Genomic DNA, 21,237 nt, shown 5'->3' with positions numbered 1-21,237 from the left:
AGCTGGGAGGACAGAATAGAACATTCAACTATAAGCCACTAAAGGGTCTCCTCCTAAGATTTTTGTAAAACTTTTGATTCAAAAATATTATTAAGAAGATCTTTGTTTGTTTTTTTACTTTATAAAACAAGCCCTGGCTTCAGATACAAATAGATGTTGGCTTAAATAAGGCGTCCCTATGTTTTTAATCCCATTTTGGCTTCCGTCTACAATTGTGAAATAAGTCATACAACTTCAAGAAGACTTTTGATCCCATCATAATATATTTACAGGTGGGACTGCCTTCCACTTTTGTTTCTTCTCCAATTAACCTAGCTTTCCATTTATGAACATCCTCTCAAAGGAAACAGATATACATGTATATACACAAGAGAAGAAAGGCTGTACAGGTACACATACATGTAATACTTTTTTAAAACTGAAAAGGAAATTCATATGGGGAAGGGTCTACTAGCCTAGGGCAGGAGCTAAATTAGCACATGTGATAAAATATTGTGAAAGGTCAAGTATTAGAATATAAAAATTGTAAATGCCAAGAGACTGCTCTTCTACCATATCCTGTGATGTCTAAAATATGGTGAAAACATTTTAAGTACCATGACTCATGTCTCTGAATATGGCAGCAGTTTTCATACAAAGATCAAGTGTTAGAAAGGCATGGAAAACTGGAGACGAAACAACTACATAAAAACCCACTTAGGGGATGATCTAATCTTTGCTGGTTCAAATTCCTGTAAGGATTAGAAAATTCTACCTTAAGTATACTTTCCATATTTCTCTTTCCACAGCTGTCATTCACAGGGTGTTTGCGGAAGACTTTTTGACCAACATACAAAGGAGATGAGGTTCTTAATATCAGGGCCATTATTCTTTCTTATTTGCAGTCACAATGTCCCATTTGGGAAATCGCGACTGGTACTTCTGGAAATATTGAGAGTGCAGACACAAAGATTACTGTAATAAACAGCTATTTATGGGTCTCCTTTTATTTGCAGTATCTTTATAAACACTTCAAAAACCTAACAAACTCATAGTAATGCACAGGAAAGCTCTCAGAAGCAGAAAACACCTAATAGTTGCACACAGAAAACTCTTAGTTGTGTTTCAAGCAGGAAATAAACTCACTGTCATCCCTAAGAAGCTTCCAAACTATCTTACATAAGGAAATATCTATCTGTGTTGGAAGATGACCAGACAACTAAAATCTGCACCGTAGCTTTTATAAAGGCTGCTAAAATCATGTGAATACTTTGAAGTTGACAGATGTTATTTATTCCACTTCACAAAGCAGATAGGTTCCACCTGAGATTTAGAGCTTATGTATGTCATGGGAAGTGTTCAGTATAGCATTTCCTCTAGGATTAGATACCAATATTACAATTTGGTCCTTGCCCATTCTATTCATATCACCATCTTCTCTTTTTAGGTTCTCTTCTTTCTCTGCCTGCTTTTTAGGGTCCTCTGCTTGTTTCAGGGATGTCACGCTAGTTTATTTTGAATGCTTAATGTCCTAGAAATTGTAGGTTGATCTGTATACCCCCTAAAATACATGTTGAGGTCATTCTTACTTTTGGTAGCCACATTGTGACTTTATTTAGAAACAGAGTCTTTGTAGATAGAATGAGGTTAACATAGGAACTCACTAGGTCACATAATTCGATTACAGTAGGTCTTAATCCACCAGATCTGCCATCCTATAACAACAGGAAAATGCGACACAAAGACACAAAGATGGAGGCAAGACTGAGGTTTTGCTGCCTCACCAAGAAAGTCTGGATCTATCATAAGCTGAAAAAGATTCATCCACTGATATTCTGGAGGCAGGGTGGCCTATAAACATTGTGATTTCACAATTCTACCTCTCAGAACCATGATCTAATACAGTTTTGTGGTAAAAATGGCCAATAAGACTTCGTTATAGCAACTCTAAGAAATAATAAACACTGGATTCTACATACACTCACACACTCACATTTAGATGCTCTATTGTAATCACAGTCTTTCAAAAACTATAGGAAATAAGTTCTGTTATTTATCATTATTTTGCAAACACAGAATTAGGAAAGGTGAAAGAACTATCCTATGGGTAAGTAATAGAGTTGAAACTGCAACCCAGGCAATGTCATTTCCAGACCTACACATTCACACAAAGGGGGGGGGGGTGAGGCAGGGAGAGAGACAGAGATGGAGGGGAAGAAGGAACGGGGTAGGGAGGGGAGGGGAGGAAGGAAGGAAAGAAGTAAGGAAAAAAGGAAAGAAGGAGAAAGAGAAGAAGAAAAATAGGGATGGAGGATGTCTAAGTTCATTATAATCACCTTAAAAAGGTCCTGGAGGTTTTAGTTGACAGCAAAGTCCACCTGTATCCTGTCTGTGCTGAAACCCTTAAAACAACAGTTTATGCTGAACTTCAGAGTTGTAAACACATAAAAGCAGAGCAGACTATACTCAGGAAGTAGGATTAACATCATATGGGGCCTTGAAACCACATTTTGTGGGGAAAAATAAAAAAGGACAATCTGGCCTGGCAAACAAAACAGTTGGAATTCTGGTATCTGTCCTCCAGTATACATACTTTATGGACAAGGCTTCAAAATGGCTTCATAGGGACGGGAGTTTGGCCCAGTGGTAGAGTGCTTGCCTCGCATACACAAAGACACAATTCCTCGGTACCATCTGGTGCTGTGGCTCAATTGGTGCTGTGGCACAAGTGGAAGAGCTCTAGCTTTGAGAAAGCCTAAGGACAACGCTCAGGTCCCGGGACTGGCAAAAAAAAAAGGTTTCATAAGAAAGGCAAGGGAGTTCAAGTTGAAGGAAAGTCTGTGGTGCAATGACTATGTTTGATATTTATAGTAAGCAATTCTTTGCTTCAATATTGGTAAGAAAGCAGCAAGAGCTTCATTAGTTTAAGGCAATCTTTTATTTTCTATAAAGCACTTCCTGTATGCAAAATGCTTAAAATTGTATTCAGTCTATCCATAATCAATTCTTTCTTTACTAAGTTGTACCTCACCTGCCATTGTTGTGCCTTTCTGTATAATAAACTCTGCCTCTTGCAGATACTGTAAATTTCTATTAAAGTGAATCCATGGTTCCTAGGATGCACGTAACTCTACCAGCCATGTTCAAGTTTGCAGATGAGCAGGTGATGGTAACCATGTCATGATGTGGTTTGAAGCTTAGGCATCAACATAACATAAGCTTAAGCTTATGTTAAAGCTTAGGAGTTAACATAAGAAAGATGTACATATAAGAATTGGTCAGCAATGGCCTTGTTTGATTTACACGATTTCTTTCAACTGTGTGAGAAGTATCTATCTTAATGTGTACTCCAATGTTTACACAAGACAGGCTTAAATATTTGCACAATGGAGTAGAGGTTGGCAGGTATATCACAGAGGGGATAGTCTGGCATTGTCTGGAGTACGACTGTTCAGTTACTTTCTAAACCGATGTTTGTTTTTTTCCTAATCCCAAGGCAATTTAAAATGTAAGAGGAAGGAACAGGAACCCAACTGAGATCATAACTTGAAATGCAACATTAAATTAAGAGCCACAGAGCTGTTAATCTTTGTGGTTAAAGAATGGTTTGCAGTTCCTGGGCATTTGTGGCCAGCTAGTGTGAGAAGGCACACAAACCTGCCCAAGCTTTCCCAGGTGTGCTGCAAGGAGTCCAGCCATTTCCCCAGGTCTGCTGTGAAGTATCTTGATGCCACCTACTCAAACCTAAAGCTAGGTGAGGCACTGGGTAGAGGAAGCTGTGATCCTCTGGAAGAGTTCAGCTCCCACTGGCTACCTCAACATGCTCTCTGGGGTCTGTTTGCCTTTCAGTGTTGCTGATTCTGTTCTTTGCAGAGTCTCCTCATTGTAGGTTAGCTTCAGTTGGTCAATTCAGGCAGCCCCCCCCCCAGATCTAAATGCATCATGGGGAAAAGCAATCTATTACTGCTCATGGTCAAAGAGGTGGCATATACAAACTTAGGAAGCTCACTACAACTCACAGCTGTGAAAAAATGTAGTAACTTTCCACAAAACAAAGAAAACAACTAGCAAGAACTTGAGGTATACATTCCATTATCAAATGAATGATTAATTTCCTTATCTGTACAGTTGGGACGTTTACTAATCTTAAAGCACTGCTTTTACAGCAATACCTATCTACACAGAAATTATCAATGTTTTCCTTTTGCCCAAATGAAAAGGGGGTTCCCATTTCCTTCATGGTACCTCCATTTGTTCCTCTCACATAATCTGGATCTATCCATGCTCTGCAGCTTTGTCTCTAGTCAGTCTCTTCTGAAAGCAAATGGCCTTGTGATAAACTACCTAAGATTGAATGTTTAGCTAACTGAAATATTGGTTTGAATGCCATTAAGTGAATAAATTTTAGACAAGAAAGTAAACTCCAATGGGCATCAGAGTTCTCATTTCCACAAATAGAGTATATGGACCCCTGGCTTATTATATGGCACTATTTTTAATCACCAAGTATATACCTGACACATAGTAAATATATGTAAATGATAGCTGCCACCTTGAATTCCTATCCATATGAAATATATTATTAGGTATGTGTATCTATTCAACTTACAAGAAACATGTAAATGCATATAAATGGTTATAGGCAAGGTTGAAATGGAACCATATGACTCACCCCAAACAGTAAATAACCTAAATACTTCAGGGGAACTAATCTAAGTATGTTATAAAAGTGTGAGGTAAATCTTTGACTCAAGATAGATGGTTAAAAGTGAACTAGCTGACCAAGATTCTTTTAATTTTTAGAACAATAATATTTATATTCCCAAATTTGAGCAGGCAGTTAGATGGGTAACACAGCACTCTTTGGTGGCACTGTGACAATCAGACATGGTTCATTCAGAGAATGTATTTTTTTCTCTTCTCTGCTTTGTCATGTTTCTTAGAGAAGATGTAATGACTATATGCTACAGAATACCATGAAATTATGTGCCCTAATTTGTGTTTTCATTCAGGAAGAAAAAGCTTAAACTTTTCTTTTGAAATAATTCTGGTTAAACTGAAAAATATGTCAGCAGCCAGGTTATAAATACTATATTATGGATGAAAAAAGTTCTGTGAGAATTGTCATGTAGATAGATTACAGTTTGAAAACAGTTCAGTTAAGTGTGTGTACCACTGTGGAATATCTGGGTATCTGTACATTTATACTTAACATATTTCTCTGAAGAACATGATTAAATTTAACAAAAAACTCTGTTATCTGTCTCTAGAGTTTTACCCACATAAAACAAATAAAACTAAACAGCCCTTCAAAACTTAAATCAGAACTTACTGGTCCTTGCTAAGTGCTCATAAAGGTACTTGCTGTGTCTTCTATCCTTTGCAATAGTTCTTGCTTCATGCTTACAAAGTTAAACAGTAGACACATTTCAAAAATGTCTCCCCTAGTTGGCTAATACATCATTAGATACAGAGAGTATATATAGGTTGAACATTTGTGATTCAAAATTGAGTGGGCTCAGAAGTGTTCTGGATTTTAGAATATTTGCACAGTACATAATGAGCTATCATGGGGATGGGACTCAAGTTCAAGCTCAAAATGTTTGTTTCATATGCACCTAACATATTTAACCTGCAAGTAATGTTTGAGAGCATAGCACCACAGTGCTATTATGACTGCTGCCTAATATTGAAGGTCTGAAATCAAATTTTTTATTTGTAATATCAGACCAATGCTCACAAAGTTGCAGATTCAATTGTTTTTTTTTAAAGGGAGGAATGTTTAACATGTTCTTATCAACTCTGTGCTTACAGATCTTAGAAATGTGCCATTCAACAAACATATCTAAGCTAAGTAGAAGAATGAACATTCTACTTACTCTGCTCTAATCTTCTAATATTCTCAGATGTTTCATTCATGCTTAAGGAAATCCTTCCATATATGTCTTGTGTTATAACCTTTTGAAAAATGTCATCCATGCAGCTTCTATATCATAGGCAGTATCTTTAAAAATGATTACATCACAAACTACAGCTAAAATACATTTTATATCATAAGTCATTTATAAACATACACAGAGACAAATGTGAACATGTACGGACACTTCCTATTATTATGTATAATGAACTGGGATTTTCTTTTCTAAAAGACAACAAAGCATATAGCTAGTAAGAAGCAAGCTGTGGCTTAATCCCAGATTTATCCCAAACAAAGCATTCCCATTGGAGTTTTACAATCAGAAGTAATAAATTGTTAAACGTTCAGGTGATATATTTACAGGTCAGGGTTTTTCTTTTCTGGAGAATTTTCCATTGTTTCGATTCTTGAGAGCATGCAATAAAACTCTGGTTTAACTCATTTTAAATAGTTAAACTTGTATTATTAAATAATTTAAAACAAATAAGAAGATGGAGTATTTTTCAACTTGTCAGGAGAGACTACTAGCTTGCTATAGTGTATGATCAAAGAATTCGGAAGGATGCCTTTTATCTAAGAATATCAAAGGCCACCAACTAAAAAAAGACACAGAGTTCCTATTTCAGTGATGAGAAAAGGCTGAGTCCATTGAAATACAATACAAGAATGTTGGCATACAGGTATTTCACAGATATTATTACCTTTGCTATGTGTAATGAAATAAATCTGGAGTCTCCCCTATGGTTTATTCTTTCAGAAGTGTAATATACCTAATTAATAAGCTTTCCTTGCCACTTTTCCCACTAAGTTATCTCTCATATTCCATACTCACACATACAGATTAGAATCCTATATCCATTTGACTGCTTTTTACCCATAGCTAAGAAGAACAGTCGATACGGTAAAAGAGGTGGTCTATTTATAAGCAATACACCTTACAATTTACCAAGTTATCTTTCTAAACTGTCTTATGTCTTTAGTCATTATATGGGCAAATATTATTTCCAAAATCTAGTCAGTTAAGGAACTTGATTTCTCCTGAGATCTATGTACATACCCAAAATTTAAAAAAATTAAATATTAGTAGTGTTATTTATTACTGATTATATGTTAGCATTGGTTAGGGGCATGTATAGGGAGCCATAATTCCTTCTCATATTTATCCAGTTTCCTGAAGTTTAAAATTTTGCTACATAGACCATCAGGACCATCAGAAAAAGAATGAAACAGTAAAGAAGCAAAATAAAGTCCAAGGGCCCTAAAGAGCACTCTGGGAGTCTACAAACTCAAATTAATTGCTTCCTTTCTGATATTCATACAATATTTGTTTTTTTTCATTCAACTTTTGGGTTTCCTTGTGGTACCCTATATGGGAAAGTAAATACTAGAGTCTCATGTCTCAGAGAGACATGTGTCTTCCAGGTCTATCCTACTGTTATAAATACTGCACACTCAAAAAAAGTTCATTTCAAAGTAATAAGACTGAACAAATGAATTATAAAACCATTATAACTTATTGTAATACCTCAAATTAAATTAATAAGAGTTTACAATGATATGGCTGTATTTTTTACGTAAGACACTAAGGAGTATTTTACAATTTACCTTTTTCTTTTCTTTTTCCTAATGCTTTTCAGAGTGCTACTTTACTGCTAGCTCAAAGTCAGTCACCAAAGATTCATGCTTACATTTTGAATAAAATTGCTGAATAATCAGTTCTAGACAAATATTCATCTTTTTACTGTGTATCTTGATGTCAAACTCCATTTCTAGATAGAAATCTTTACACTTAAAGAGATATGCAGATTATTTTCAAACTAAGCCTAAATTTTATATTTTCCTACATGGATCCAAATACTCTAGCAAGAAAATGGAAGAAAAAATTCAGCACAATTGGGTAGATTATGTATATTTAAATTTCTGAAAATTCAGAACTTAAGTTTATTTTTCAATATTTCAAAAAGACTAGTATATTTCTTTTTTCATAATTTAATCTGGGCACTGGCCTTGGACTTTCTCAAGGCTAGAGTTCTAACACTTGAGTCACAGCACCACTTCTGGCTTTTTTCTACATATGAGGTACCAAAGAATCAAACCTGGATCCTCGAGCATACTAGGCAAGCACTCTACCACTAGGCTAAACTCCCGGCCCCAAAATTCATTTACTTTTTAATAAAGATGTGCTGACTAGATAGATCAACTATAATATAAATATAAAAATGGGCTACTAATATTTGGAAAATATGTTTGGCAATTTAACCCAGAATAATATATATTGATGGAGGTTTTTCTGGGATTTAACAATAAATACATAATAACTGAGAATAAATAAAACAATTATAAGTAATAATTCATCTAGGAATGCACAAAAAAGAACTTTCAGCAATTATCTTTCGGTTTTTTCAATTCAGACTCAGTCTAACTCATCACATTTGATAAAGTAGGTGCTAAATGAAGGTATTTTGCTTTGTACAATTTTAGAATGACATATGGACATTTATCCCTTGAAAATAGATAACAAATAGTCCAAATTAGGTAACATGACTAAAATAAAATACAACCATGTACTCAAGAGCTCCTTTTACCAGAAGCAGGTTTCTCACAGCAGGAAGTAAAGGCCTTTTACTACCTTTTCTTTTTATCAATCCATCAATGATTCTATCAACAAATATTTCGGATCACTTCCCCTGGAGTAAGGAACATATTACACAATAGAGAGAAAATAAAAGATATAGTCCTTGCAGGAACTCAACATACTAGGAGAGGAGCTAAGAGAGGAATACAAATAATTCAGACCAAGGAAGGTTTGATTATAAAGGAATTTAAGAACACTGTTCTCACCAAGTATGCAACAGTGCATAATTCTCTGGTCAGGGAAGATTCCCCAAGTAAGCAGTATTTAAATCGAGACCCAAAGGATCAAAGAGATTTATCTGGGCTAAAAGGGGATTTGATACCAGGGAAGGTTACAGATCTAGTTAGAGTCTACCAAGTAAGGGGAAAGACAGAAAGGAGTCTTGTGAAGAAAGCTGCCCTTTGCATCTTCAGAGCTGTGGTAGAGTTTGGATTCTACCCAAAGGACATAGAGAAGCTATTAAATGTTGCCATGCAAGGGCAGTGGCCTGACTTGTATGTGCAGAAACTCTTGTGCGTGGGTCTGAATGAGGCAGGCATTATTTGAAAGAAAGAATTCAATCCTCTCTTAAACAAGAACCAAAACAAAGCTTGATATTGTACCAAATAAAGGAGAATCCCTTGTTAAGTACAGCTACTAGAAAGAAATAGGTTATCATGTTTATTCCATCTTTGCTTTATAGCAGCCATTTCAACAGCACACATACTGCCCAAGATTGCTAAAGATACATAAATGGCAAAAGGGCATTGTATGTTGGGCACATGGGATATAAAATGGCAGTCATCACCAGGCATTTGTTTATTTAGCTGCTAAAAGATTTTGGAACAAAGAAGGTCAATAGAGAGAGTGTCAAAGTATCAACAGAAAGAGATCTTGTCAGAGCTTAATTGGGACTCCCAATTAGAAAACCAAACTTGGGATCTCCTTAGCACTCAGCTAGGCATTTTCCTATTAAGAAGAAGTACCCATGGCTTATTGAGTTAGCAGACCGTTAGTTATATAGATGACTTCTTCCTGGTGGGCTTGGTTTAAGTATCAAACAGCATGGACCATACTCAAGGGAACCATTGTGGACTCAGGGCCACTTCCTGCAAGTTTAGCATCACAACTCTTACTTAATGCATGAGACAATCTGAAAATATTATTGACCTTGATTTCTGCTCTTTGATAAAAAATAATTACACAAAGGCCATGGCCACATTTAAGAGAGCATTTAAGAAGGTTCTACATTCCAAGGTGCAAATTTTCTGTCCTTTGAAGCAACTTGTTTTATTGCATGTACCTGTGCATGTATATGTGTGTGTGTATGTATGAATGTGTGTGCATGTATATAGACATACACACACATATACCTGCCTGCCTTCCTATTTTGAGGAAGAAGACATTATTTCCCTCTTTATAAATTGGGTCAGGAGTGTTTAAGAGAGGTAAATAGTTCTTTTAGTTAAGGAAGAGATCACACTGTAGAAACAGTATTTGCTGTTCTGTTTACACATTACTTTCCCAATGATAAAATGTGTGAAAGATTTCAAACTCCAAATAGCACATCCAGTACTGAAATGACAAACAAACTTACACACTGCATAAAAATTTAAATTGGTCCCAACTATAAAGCAGAAGAATTTAGAAATGGTTCCTTGACTAAAAAAGTGAAATAGGTTGGTACAAACAGTCTACTGCACTGGAGCAATGCAAGTGTTTTTGTTTTTAAAACACGTTTAAATTCTATTAATTTGAAATATGCAATGCATCTTTTATTTGGCTATTAGCTATCTTTTATTTGGCTAATGTAAATCTGTTTTAGAGCATATTCATCCTCAGAAATATTTTGAAATGGCCTGATTAGCTATGTTAACCTATCACTCACACACACACACACACACACACACACACACACACACGCACACACACACACACACACACGTGCATACGTGCAAATTTAAAATTTTTTTCCCCTAGTCTAAAGCAGCTCCTTCTTTTTGATACGTCCCATATCTGGCTTTTCACCAGATATAAAGCATGAAAGAGCAGACTGAATACATGAACAAATGACAGCAGATTCACATGTGCAGAGCAGCTTTCTTGGGCCCTGTTGCCTTTGAGAATTTGAAGCAGGCATTTGCTTCTGTGTCCTAGACTTCAGATTGGCTTCCAGGAGTCCTGTCTGCCTGTGCTGCCTCATCCCCTTTTCTCTCTCATGGGAGAGAGGTAGGCACTCAACATCAGAGCAGTAGCAAATGGCTCAGAGGGTGGCTAGCCTTTATTCTGAAATCTTTGTTCAGCCAAAAGAGACAGTTCCTTTCTCCTGGGAATGGATCCATTTGGCCCCAGGCTTCTAAGAGAAGAGATAATTATATGACTAATATAAGGAATAGTTAAGCATAAATGATTCCTTTGTTGTAAGTTCCCACTTTAAGAAGCACTGAACTACCTCGTTGCACTAACTGGCTCATTACTACTTATGGAATATTAGATGAATTTTTATTTGAACTTGAAATTGACTACTTTTAAAGCAGGAAATACTGTTTGACTCAGAATTAAATGCAATAAATGCTGAGAGAAAAAAAGATACAAAATTCATCGGAAAATATTCACAATAATACAAATACTATAACTACTACTACTAATAACAGTAGACAGTATTTTGGAGCTCTTACATGGGCTATTTTCTTACAGTCATAGATACTCTACGAGGCACAGAGTTAGGCTGCATTGTATCCATTTAGAGCTGTGGGAAAAAAAATTCCAGTCAAGCAACTGGTTCCTACACTCTGATCTTAGAGTGAAGTTTCACAGCTGAACACATGAGTCTCCGATATGCTTTATGATTCAACTGTGGCGTTCATGTTAAAATAAGAAGCCTGCTTTGCTAATGTACAAAGGTATCAAAGATAAGCAATTCTGGAATGACTTGACTGGTTCTTTTCAGTGTCTGTTAAATCTCTCGATCCCTAATTCAATTACCTTTTTGTGTCAATAAGCACTGATAATGGAAGCAATGGCATTGACTTATGTAAGTCTTTTGGATGTTTTTTAAATTGCATGAAGAGCTTCCACACTTCCCCACTCAGGACTCTTTACAACCTTCTAGGGCCATAGGCCAAGCCCAGAGGCCTTGAATGAAGAAACACAAAGAGGGCCAAATAAAAAGGTATTTTAAAGGAAGCTCAGAGGTATAGAAGTAAGAAAGTATCTAGTCTAGGGACAAAGAACAAATGAATCTGGCCAGATATGAAATGTTTATGAAGGAGAACAGAAGAAAGTGGGGTATGGGCCAGACTGTGGGAGGTTAGAAAACAGCTTCTCCATAAGTTCTTTGAATTGATTTCTAAAATAAAGTTGAGTCATTGCCAATCTGTAAACAAGCTACAAAGAATGCAAAAATGGCATATTAGCAAAATTAATCCAGCATATTTTACAAAATGAGTCAGATGAGAAACAGACAAACTACAGGTAGAATAGGCAGGAAACACCATAGCAATTGCCAATTTCACATTCACCATCTCAACTTTTCCTAAATGATCTCCACACATTCTCATTTCTAACTTTTATTGGGCATAGAGTTATGAGGTAGGTTTGGAAAAGCAAGCTGTGAAGTAGCACCATAATTCTGCTTCTCAGTGAAGTTATGTCTCCCCTACCCACTTTTGCCATTCACCATCACATCATGACCCCACATTCAAGCTTGCTTATTACGTGAACTCGTGTTTATGCCAAGTGTCACTAAGAAAACTTAAACTAGAGATGTACAAATACACAATGAATTACTGGAAAGCAATGAGGTTGGTGATTTAAATGTTAAAATTCTACACAATAGTCTCTTGAGAATACGGTAACATTTTGTACTTTCCATACTGTAGGTATCTGTGAGGGGAAGAAGAAAACAGAAATGGTGGGTACAAAAGGGAACACAAAAAGACTTCAGAAACCATATAGGCTGTAGCAGCCAATTGAAAATATAGAAAGAGGAAGGGTAGAAGAAAGAAAGAATAAAGAAGGTAACTAAAGTGTCTAGCCTGGGACATAGTAGCATGACACAGGACCCAGAATAAAGAAAAGACTTCTGTCTGTGTGCCCTAAATCAAAATCTTAAAGGTTGATATAAGTGAACTCTTGTGTGGATAAGGAGAACTGACTTAGATCTTTGTGGGTTTTTTGTGTGTGTGCCAGTCCTAGGGCTTGAACTCAGGGCATAAACACTGTCCCTGAACTTCTATTTGTTAGAGGCTGTGCTCTACCATTTGAGCAACAGTGCTCTTTCTGGCTTTTTCTGTTTATATTGTGCTGAGGAATCAAACCTAGGTTTTGTGCATGCTGGGCAAACACTCTACTGGTAAGCCACATTCCCAGCCTGTGACTCGGGTCTTTGCCGGTATCTTTGGAAACCCAAGGATAGAGAGTTGAAAGTTATGCTGAAGACTTTCTTCTCATAATGTCACAGGTCTGAGACATTCTAATCCCACAGTTTCCAAATCAAACTTGTATAATTCTCTTATTTCTGAAAAGGCTTTATGAACCCTGAACAGTTTCTCAGTCTTCATGATCAGTTTCCTGATAGTTCTGTTTTCAATTAGAATCTAAGAGCTACAAGAGTTTCAACTCTGGTGAAATTTTATTGATGAAAGTCATAAGTGACGAGAAGGACCACAGGTGAAACAACTTTAATATATTAAAAATTTGTTTTTTTTTCTTTGTTTTGTAGGAAAAGCTTCAGGGTGACAAATGCTCAGTGAAATAATTAAAAAGCTGGCTATTCTCCAAGAAGGTGAAAAGAAAGAACAAGCCACTAGAAACCTGAGAGTACAAGCCCAAAGAATTACTCACAGTGACAAAGAGCCATTATGTGGTGTCTCACCAGCTTCATTCTGTATTCCTCACCAAAGTAACAGCAACTCCAGGGAAGCTCAGCAGTGAACAGAGAATGTGTTATGTGCAAATAGTATTCAGACATATCACAAATGGATGCCTGGAGTGAGGAGAGAAAAGCTGAAGCAGTATGTAGCAAGGAAAAGCAGTAGGTAAGAGAAAGATGCTTTTGCATTAAAAATGCTTTTGAGGTTCAAATGAAAAATAGATCAAATTAGGAGAAGAGTGTCCCTTTCCAGTTTCAGTGGTTAGGACTTTGGACCTGTATCCTATCTTATTTAAATACAGCTCTGAGTGACCTCAACTAAGACCTTGACTGTGATGCCCTGTAGTTACTGCTCAATAAGTAACATGTCTACAAATCAGACAACTTTAACATTCAACAAAAACTACAAATGTATGTATGTATGACCTACAAGTCATGTAGTTTACCAAAGATAGGAAATGTTCAGATGTCAGAGGCAATATCAAAGGCAAGCTAGCCGAAGCATTTTTGAATCAGTTAAAAATAAATTCCTATCTTGGCAGCCTAAAGTAATTTTAATCAATATCATTCATTTTATTTAATCCTGGTACAACTCACTATAGACATTTTTATGAATGAGAAAAAAAACCCTAAAGGTCAAAATGTTTAAGGCACTTTATAACTCATCATAACTGGCTTAGTTTACTGTGGGGCAATTGTCTTATTTAATTCTCTGTTCTCTAAGGAAGGTACTATTACTTCCTCCCTTCTGCAGATGAGCAACTGAGACTTTGTCTTGGGGAAGCTGCACAAATGAGTAAGGTATTAAGTCATTCATTCGGGCCAAGATTGGATAATAGATCCTGACAGTCTAGCCCCAGGATCATCGGGAGCTCATTAAGAGGAGAAAACTTAAAACTAGAAGAGAGGGGTTATAAAAAGTCAATGATTCTGAAGCCAGTGTTGGTCTCTGGGCCTTTAGGATCTAAGCATATGCTCCCAGTTTTCTCCCTCTCTCCTCTCACTCCTCTAGCTCTCTGATCCACTCTCTAACCTTTCTGTTCTGCTCCGTGATAACACAACAGCAGTTTCCTGCTCCTGATTTGATATGCATTTACATTATCTCAGAGGAAAATAGTAGATATTTTATAATAACCCAGCCCTTCCATTCAGAGGAGGTGAGCCTTCTAATCACATTTCCTACCTTTGGCTTTTCAGGTTAGTAAACTAGATTGGCCCTTTTGGTATCAAAAGGATGACAGCTTTTCAAAAAAAAAATCAATGTTTTATAATGGTGTATTGAATATATGTATTTAATTAATGAAAATTGATTCAGAAACCCTAATTTAAAAATTCTTCCACAATATCCTGGCTTGTCACTGTTTTGAACAATCACATAATAGAATCTTATGAAAGACAGCTTCATGACTCCAAAAAGAAATCTTTCAAAAATATACATTTATAGATGTAGGACTAATTCTAAAATAAGTATCAACCAGGACTGCCTCTTTCTGCTTGCTCTAGATACCTGAAATATGTACATCAAAACCATCTGTTCGGAGAAATGGGGCCACTGTAAGGGGCTGGATTATTCTCAGAGTTACAAAAATTGGAGCTATCTGTAAAATATTCTTTGTGATTCTTACTGAAAATTGTCTAATCAAAATAAAATATTGAGGTGGTCAGCATTATAGGGATTAAAATAGGAGAAGATGATAGCCACCGTAGGAAAGTAGAAAAGGAAAGCAATGTAAAATGAGGAGTTGAAAAGTGTCATTCCACGCACTACTGAGCAATGTCCTGTGTAATTTAATAGTGTGGTAAATGCGAACTTCTGTAATGATTATAGTGATGAAATGGTGAAAAAAATCCTAAAGTACCTATATTTATGTCACAGTGGAAATACACTGAAAGAGATGGCGAATTATTTTATACTATCTCTCCAGATTTTGGCTCACTTAAAACGAACAACTTGTTCATTTGCTGAAATCTCTGCATCTAAAGATGCAGGGAAAGAACTAATTGTATTTGTAAAAAATCTCTTCAAACATTAATATTTATTAACCCAGTAAAAAATAACAATCTGAAGTTAATATTAAATGAAATAAATTTATAGTCAAATAGAATATCTGGTATTTGGTATATCCTGTTATGTTGAATGGACTCTTGCTATAGCACAGACAAAATATGCAAGACGATTTATAATACCCTCATTGGTTTCATAAAGCCAAGCTATTACTCGATTTGCCTAAAGCCACACATTGGCCTTATACAAGCTGTGAACACACCTTTCAAACGAATAGCAGTTTGCTTGTGATTTTTATCAATGAGAAAACAATTTCTGGCTTTTTGCATATTCAAGAGTGTATCTATTTTTTATGAACATGTATTAGATATATGGGGATAAGGGAGGTCATGGTGACATTTCTATACATATATGTAGGTATATATGTGTATATAATGTATACATGTATATATTCTAGATGCATGCACACATATTCTATGTATTCCATTTGCATACAAATCTGTAAATATATGCATATATAATATATTCCAATCAATCTCAATCTCACCCACACTCAGAGCCTGTTTTTTTTTTCTTATGTCAGTCATGGGATTTGAACTCTGGGCCTTGGGTGCTGTCTCTCAGCTCTTCATCTCAAGGCTAGCACTCTACCACTTGAGTCATAACACCACTTCTGGTTTTCTGGTGGTTGACTGGAGATAAGAGTCTCATGGACTTTAATGCCAGGGCTGACTTTGAACTGCGATCCTCAGGTCTCAGCATCGTGAGCAGCTAGGATTAGAGGCCAGGGCCGCCAGCACCCCGCTCACTTATCTATTCTTTGAAAATACTTTTAAAATAGGCAAATGCATACGTTCTTTGGAATAAGTGTGTGAGTGAAGGTATCCAAAGATATAATAACCATCCAGGTTGCAGAAATATAGAGAAAATGAGTTCAGGGATTAGATCTGCTAACATCAAAATTAAATGTGAATCCCGGGGCAGATCAAAATAACAACTCAGAATTCAAATGTTTCTTTCTAAGTATTCTTACCATAAAAAGAAAAAGTACTATGTTTTATTGATTAACATGGCACCCAACATCACCATAAATTCAATTACCCATGATTTAAAAAAATCCCAAGACATTTATTGTCACCTGATGATAACACAAGGTCATCAGAACTGTGCACATTACATCTTAACAACAGGGCTCATCAAACAATATGAACAGATGTTTTCTTAGATTTCCAGCAAAGAACATCTTAAAAAAAAAAAACAACTGTATAAGATCCTTAATAACTTCTCACTACACTGGTCATTTCTAGTTATACACACTTTGTAGTAAAGTAATATTATCTCCTTTAAGCATGATCCAACCCAGTTGTTTCCTTGACTTTGTTTGAGAATGAATTTCTTCTGCATCATCTAACACAGGTTCACGTATTCATCAAAACCAATGACACAGCCTTCTATCCACATATTCAGTTGCTCCTAGAGCCACACCTGAATATGAGATCTATTTTGTAAATATCCAAAGAGAAGGTTGACGGGCTGTATCATCAACTTCTGCACCTTTAGGCCCTGGCCACAATATGCCATGGTGGAATCTTACAAAGGCCACACCAACCAGCACCCTGTGAGTCTTTTCACTAGATGCTACAACATAATATAATATATTATACATTTTTCTTGAGCTATAATTTTTAGAGGCAGATTGCCTTAGGGTTGCTATGGGAATATTCATCAGATGGAAGGGGCTGGCAGGAAGATCTTTACACCACACAAGAAAACTGGCAGTCTCAAGAATCATTTAAATTCAAACATTAAGAAAAGAGATTCAGTTGACAATTAGAATTTTACACTATCAAAAAAAAATCTTTTTCTACATAAAAATGATAGCCTCATGGTTCTTGCTGTTCTTGGTGAAGCTTTCAAAATTCAAACACAGTTAATAATTTCAAAGAAATATAGGGGAAGAAACGGATGGCTTCAACATCTAAGGAAAAGTTCATCTTTCCTGTAAGGAAAGGGAGTGGCCTATGCAGTCACCTGTGCATGTAACAGGTATTGTACTGATTAGGCAAGCTTATATTTTTCCAAAGATCTGTAAATAACTATCTTAATAGTTAACCTTCATTTTAGAAACAAAAAATACATTAGTTACCTATATAGCTTATTTGTTTCTTTGGTGCTTTGTGGAAAATAAATATGACTTTTTCCTAACCCTTAATGTTGAATTTCCTGATCAGTCAACATACTAAAAAAAGAAAAAGAAAAAAGTGGAATTCCCAGATAAACATGAATGTGCACACATTAAATACAGTTTGTAATATCTTGATCACTGAGATTAAAATTCCTTGCCCCAAGACATGCCTCATTCTGTCCCTTAAAGAGTTTTATATGTACTATGTTGTCTCTCATCTCCTTTGCTGTCCCTTGGTTATCTCATATTGGTATAGTATCTCACTTTGTTATCTGATATATTGAATTTATTTGTATTTGGATATTTGAAATTTGATAGGGAAGGGGGGAAAACCAAGACGGGTGGGGGGTGTGGGGGGGGAGGGAAACGGGTACCAAGACATGTGAAAGGGTATCAATGTATGTGAATTAATGCACCTTCTATCTGGCAAATACCATGTAACCCTTTTACTAATCACAATAAAAAAAGAAAAAAAAGAGTTTTATATTTTTTTTATTATTATTTCTTGATTTATAGAACAGGAATGTTTTCAAGTAATCTTTACTGCTAGTCAATATTCATTCACACTCTTAGATAATCTCCCTGCGTTGCCGAGGTGAAAAAGTTCTTAAAATTTTTCTTTTCACTTTCAGAAACTGTTAGCTTTCTTCAAGTACACAAGGCAGTCTACTTCTTTAGTGTGTGGGAGGAGGGGTTGCTGGTGGTAGTTCTAGGGTTTGTATTAAAGTCTTGCTATTTGCTAGTCAGGAACCCTTGCCTCCTCTTCACTTGAAACTGAACATTTTAACCTGAATTCAGCAGAAAAGTAAGTGAGTAATAATTTTCCTTCAGTCAAATTCTAAACTTCCATGCTTTCAAATGAATACATTTGTGTCATTCATTGAAGGAAGTGGGACAAATATTTAAAGAATTATGTAAGACAAAAAAAAATATGGTTAGTTCTTAAAAGCAGCCATTATGATGGCAAACTGTGATACCACAGTCTTTAGAATGAGAAAGTTTACTGGAATTTCTGTAAAGGCCCTTATTGGAGGTAATAAATAAATAAGAATAAAAGAAACAAATAAGAATAAATTGATTTTGAGTTTAAGTTAGGGGAGTCAGTATTAGGAAGACTTTCGAGACTGCATGATACAAGACTGCCATGCACTTCATTATTTCTTTTTAGATTTGCACAGCGATTTATGGATGGGATCCTATAGTTTGCCTCTGTTAAACAGCTACAGAAACTCTTGTATTTCTATAATTTTCTACACAAAATGCAATTCTTTAACTGAATTGGCTACATGACCAACATTGTCTTCAACACAATCCACTGAAAAATGGTAACACCGGATTAGAAATAAATAACCTCTGCTAACCCTTAGATAATTATTTAACAATTTTAGGTTACCAACTACAATCACAAAACATTAGTGACATTAAAACAAATCACACTAAGATTATTTCCCTTAATTATATTTAGAAACACAAAAACAGAGGAAATATATTTTCTTACTTTTTATAGGATATTACCCATAGAAAACCAACACAGGTAAATTACAGAAAGAATCCAAAATTCTCAGCTTTAATCTCTTGGCCACTAAAGGCTATAACTCTTCTAAATTATTTTAATGGTACTGTGAAAATTAAAAAAAAAAGAAACAAAACTAATGAACATTTTATTGAGTGGAATTAAGTAGGATTTATTGGGAAAGGAGTTGAGAGCAGAAGGGGAGAAAAGCATGAGAGCACCATAGGAGCGGAGTGAGAGGTGGTAAAAACAAAATTAAAAATAAAAATAGGAAGAGCTTTCAAGTTTGCTAGATGTTCACCACACTTGATTGCATCTCATACCTACCTTCTATTCTCTATGGCTCTGAGTCTTTCTGAGGTATATGCAGATCAGAATTTTATTCAGCATATAATAATCAACTTTCATCTTTCTTTTCTGAAACTCAAATAGATTTCATATTCCTTTTAAAATATGGTCACATTCTCAAGCTTAGCTCAATTCATTAAAACTCTCAGTGAGCATCTATTCTATGTGAATAAGACAATGATATCAGCCAAAAATGTTCATGTCCTCAAAAAGCTCATGTTCCAACTTATTTGGACAAATAATCATTTTGGTGTTAAAAAATTAAAAATTAAATCCTGTAGAGAACAACAATTAATTGGAGTCTACAAGAATCTGTGTGTGTGTGTGTGTGTGTGTGTGTGTGTGTGTGTGTGTGTGTGCATTAACCACATTGACTATGATTCCAAGTAGGCGGCAATACTCACCAGAGAGCAGTACACAGTAATACTAGTTTACATTTCTGCCCTAACATGTACATAATTTTTAGGGATGGGGCAACTGCTAGGCAGGTGATCCATCACTTAAGCCATTCTCCAAGTCCTGTGCCTTGAATTCAGGGCCTGAGCACTGTCCTTGGGCTTTCTCAAGGCTAGAGCACTACCACTGGAGCCACAGCACCATTTCTGGCTTTTTCTATGTATGTGGTACTGAAGAATTGAACCTGGGTCTACGTGGATGCCAAGCAAGCACTCTACCACTAGGCCAAACTCCCAGCATTACCTAATTTTTTTTTAAGATAAGGTCTTAGGTTGACCCCAGACCACAATCCTACCTGTGCCTCTAAGAGAAGTAAGATCCTAGACATGAACCACTGTGCCTAGCTTGTTTTTTGAGATTGGGGGTGAGGAGAGGTGTCTAACTCATTGTCAAGGATGACCCTGAAATGTGACACACACAATCTCTGCTCCCAAGTATTTGGTTTTACAAGTATGAGCCACCATACCTGGCCCTGTAAACTCCTTTTGTGCTATCTGAAAATGATGAAGCTTTTTTTACTACGGAGTATCATCATATTGATATATGAAGCCTCTGAAAGGTAGAGGTCAGAGTTACTGGGTAAGAGGACCTAGCCAGATGCAGGAGAAAAAGTTCTGTAGTCAGTTGTGATACACACTCTAGCTTAAGACCAATTCTTTTAGAAGGCATCTTCAATGGAGATTACAGCACAGATAAACACCAGTAATTAAGAAAATTTTCATGAAAAGTTCTACTACTTGACCATAATTAAGTCCTACTGTACACTCTTGATTTTCTTCCTTTCTTTTTCCCTTACAAAACTGTTATTAACCTTATTCTTCTAGAAACTAGAGCACGGAAAGACCAAATAACTTGTTTATAAAGTTTCAAAGTCATTAAAAACAGGGCTAGGTTAGAATCTGACACGACACCTACTCACTACTTTGCATAGGAATTTTTTCTAACTACTCTTTACTAACAACTCTGGCAAACAAAATAGAAATACAAAACATAAATATTTCTCTTTTAATCTCTGTAATACTTAGATGAATGCCAGGTATATAGGTGGTGCTAAATTAACTACCATATTGTGGGGCTTTTAAGGGACTTGAATATGCTAACACTGATAGAGGAATTAACACTGTGACTCACACATACACAGTTTAGTCACAGTTCCCTTGTGACTAAATGCCCATAAAAAGTATTCTTACTTCCCTTTCCTCTTCTGTATTTCAGATTCTGTCTGAGCAGGTGTGGCCCCTTCTACTACGAGTCTTGAGTCTTGGATCTAATTCCATGTAATCCAAGGAGAGGGTGAAGTTAATCCTTAAATCAGGACAGATAGTGCTTTACAGTAGAGAGTTCACT

At 36.0% G+C, this 21,237-nt stretch overlaps 1 protein-coding gene and 1 pseudogene across 2 annotated transcripts in view; both read right to left on the bottom strand.

Annotated features, from left to right (window-relative positions):
* Ppp3ca (protein phosphatase 3 catalytic subunit alpha) overlaps positions 1 to 21,237 on the bottom strand; it is a 238,995-nt gene that overhangs the window by 74,590 nt on the left and 143,168 nt on the right. The window lies entirely within an intron of this gene.
* Positions 16,692 to 16,969, bottom strand: LOC150047348 (small nuclear ribonucleoprotein E pseudogene; annotated as a pseudogene).

The sequence above is a fragment of the Megascapheus bottae genome, chromosome 23 (assembly GCF_031878675.1).
Source record: "Megascapheus bottae isolate mThoBot1 chromosome 23, mThoBot2.hap1, whole genome shotgun sequence".
Taxonomy (NCBI): domain Eukaryota; kingdom Metazoa; phylum Chordata; class Mammalia; order Rodentia; family Geomyidae; genus Megascapheus; species Megascapheus bottae.
Note: the sequence above shows the minus strand (reverse complement) of the source record. Positions and strands in the feature narration are given on the sequence as shown.